This window comes from Pundamilia nyererei, unplaced genomic scaffold (genome assembly GCF_000239375.1).
Source record: "Pundamilia nyererei isolate P.nyererei 1_Seehausen unplaced genomic scaffold, PunNye1.0 scaffold00218, whole genome shotgun sequence".
Taxonomy (NCBI): domain Eukaryota; kingdom Metazoa; phylum Chordata; class Actinopteri; order Cichliformes; family Cichlidae; genus Pundamilia; species Pundamilia nyererei.
The window spans coordinates 891,960-895,256 of NW_005187619.1; positions in this window are offsets into that span (position 1 = coordinate 891,960).

Here is a 3,297-nt window from a genome sequence, read left to right on the forward strand (position 1 = left end):
CACTCTCATGTAGCCCAACAAACAATGCAAAAGCTGAAATCAGACATTAATAATAGAGCAATGGTCTGGACAGTGAATAATTCAGCTCACCGCCGATAGACCTCCTGCACGAGGCTCAATGCATAGTTGAGCAGCGTGTAGTCACTGCCACCTAGTGGCTGCTGTGGGAAAAATCAGATCAGGCATTGATACAAAGTAACCACAGAGCTTTTAGAGGCAGGGGCTTACTGTGCCGACAAGTGACGGATCCTTTCTGTATGGATTGTGGATAACAGAAGAGATTAAAGCAAAAACCTCTTTTTCAGCAAGTCTAACCTCTGGGCAGCTTTGTGTAAGCTGTAATTACCACCCACATGCCAGGATCAGTTTAACTGAACGAGGACACAAAACTATGAGGGCAGCTGTTTGGGCTCAAGTTGGACTCAGAAGGCAGAAGCAGGAAACCCACTGCAGTTTTAACGTTTTGATTGAAAGCAGCAATAATTAGACTAAGTGAAGATAAGAGAGAGGAATTACAGGACGGTGGGAGTGGCCAAGGTGAGAGTGAAAAGAGTGAAAAGAGCCAAAGTTCCCTCTAATGTTTCATGTGTCTGAGCGAACACACAAACTCCCTGAGCGGTCCCTCGGACCACTGTGAGCAACATCAGACGTGTGCACTGTGGTCACGCCAGCATCAAATCCATCCAAGTCACATGGTTTATTAAAATAATCAAATACATTTCAATCAATCAATTACATTTACATTTGCCTCCCTCCCCAGGAGATCTACTGCACCTGCCTCATCTGGAAGGTCCTCTCCATTACAGGTGACTCCACTCATCCCTTCAGCGTCTTCAGTTTGCTGCCATCAGGAAGGATACTGAAGAGCCTCCGGGCCAGAAGACGCAGACTGAGAGACAGCTTCGTCCATCGGGCTGTCAGGATGCTGACCATCTCTGAATCGAGAAGGGGGAAGAGCTGTTGCCAGTAGTAAGACGCCAGTTTCCACCTGAGAACATTTCATGTTTGAGGTGGTCACACCCAAGGTATCAGTGAGCCTAAAGTTGGCCAGTGGCTGGAGAGAATGAGAGTGCAAGCTGAGCTCAATCAGCACTCCTCCCTCACCACTGAACTTACCGATACCGGTGAGATACCCCTTACACTTGTGAATCTCCAGTGGTCTGTCCTTTTTCTGGGTCCCTCTCTTGTGGCTCCCTTCGGTCTCCGGCCTCCAGGATCCTTGCCAGCCCTGTGGTCGCCGAGACCTCCAAAGGGAACAAAACACCTTTTCCTACGCCTCCCTAACTTATCACGTTTGGGACTCTTTAATCAAAAGCATGATCCTAATTATCTTCTCCCTTATCTGATCATCAACATCCTGTACACAAAACTGTCGCTGCTGCAAGTGCCTCCACTCTGACCTAAAAGTCACCTTTCACAATAGATCACAAGCAAATCATTAGAAGCGCCTATTATACTGAAAGATCAAAGAGAAAACAACCATTTTAATCAATTAGGTTTAAGCATATAAGCAATTACTCATGCGTAAATTTCATCATAGCTAAAAGCTGCCTAGAAACAACTCCTGTGTGTTAACACCAACTTCATTTTAAAACTCACATTTCCTGTGTTATAACCTGTTCTTGATATAGAATTTTTATTTCATTTTGCTCCTCTATAAACTCTAGTTAACTTATACAGTGGCCCCTTTTGTTAATGGCACGAATTATATCAACAGGTTTCTCCTCTTTTAGCATTAACAACACATAAGACACCTGTGGAGCTGCATGTGTTATTTCGGTACTTTACACGTCACACAGTTTCATTACAAGCAAAACTCCTATTCAGTTGCTCTTTTCTATCACTTGTTGCTAGGCAAGCTCAACTTCAGTTATAAGCTAAATGAATTTCAGGCCTTTGGCCTGACAGGTTTATGGATTCTATGTGTTTGTAAGCGTGTGCGGCCTTCTATGCTCTAAGTCTCTTACACAATAGATTGTCTGGACATCGCGCCAAACAAAGCTTAAGACCCTCTGTAGACCAAGCAACAACTCCGAATGAGCACAATCGCAATGTATATACAGTATGTCATCAGTACCAAAAATATATACTGATTACCTCACTTTGCCCCACCTGGGGCACACAGCAAATGCTTTTCTTTAAATGACTGTGTTTGCCCATGTCTAACCCAGGTGAAAAACCCAAGTGGGTCCTACGTGTGTTTCCCATTTTGGACCAAGTGAAGTGTTTCCCATGTTTGACCCAGCCAGGACCTACTATATGTTTCCATTTGGTTTTGCCCATATGGCTTTCATGTGAGAAACCCAAGTGGGTCCCATACTAAACAATTTTGAGCCCACGTAAAATATATGCCCATATTAACTTAACATAACCCATATGGGGCCCACATAGACATGTTTTCAGGGTCTGACTTGCATTTGCCCATGTGCGACCCAGAAGGCAGAAGCAGGAAACCCACTGCAGTTTCAACATTTTGATTGAAAGCAGCAATAATTAGACTGAGTGAAGATAAGAGAGGAACTAGGACGGTGGGAGTGGCCAAGGTGAGAGTGAAAAGATCCCACAGCGGTTCTAAGGCGTTACTGCTTTGTTTCCTGGACAGGAGATCTGGAGAGCGGACAGGAGAGTGCTGGAAGGCTGTGTGTATTATTGTTATTTAGAATAACACAACAAAGCATAAATTAAAAATACAGAATAGCAGCGTAATTTATTGTACTTCGATTTGTAATATACTATAACTTAGCAGCAAATTTGATCGAAATAGCTTTGATTTGTTTATTTTGTAGTTATCTTATAGAAAAAATTGCTCAGTCTCCTCCAGCACTGAGATTAGTGATACACACACAAATAATACAACAATTTGATGTAACTAATTTTGCATATTGAGTATCAATACTACACGGATGCCATTATTTAAGTGGAAGTAGCAGTAGATGGACCTGTGGTATCAGTTTGAAAATCCTGGGTGACTCCTTCTTGCGTTATCGCATTCACAGCCTCAGGTGTCCACCGTGTGCCTGGCAGGGTGACAGTAATGCCCCGTCAGCCTTTTATGACTGACGGGTAAATATTAACCAAATAGAACAAGAATTCAGTCCACAAACCAAAACCTCTGGGTCTGAAATCCAGGACCATGACAGTACAGGCTAATAGGATTGTTTCGTTTATTGAGACATTTCTAAGATTTTGCCAATAAGGACATAATAAATAATTAACCATAACTATCCCACACCAGGTCTTAAAACAGCACTTGACCCGGTTTGGTCCAAGCTTCAGCTGTGGGACACACGGCCTCAC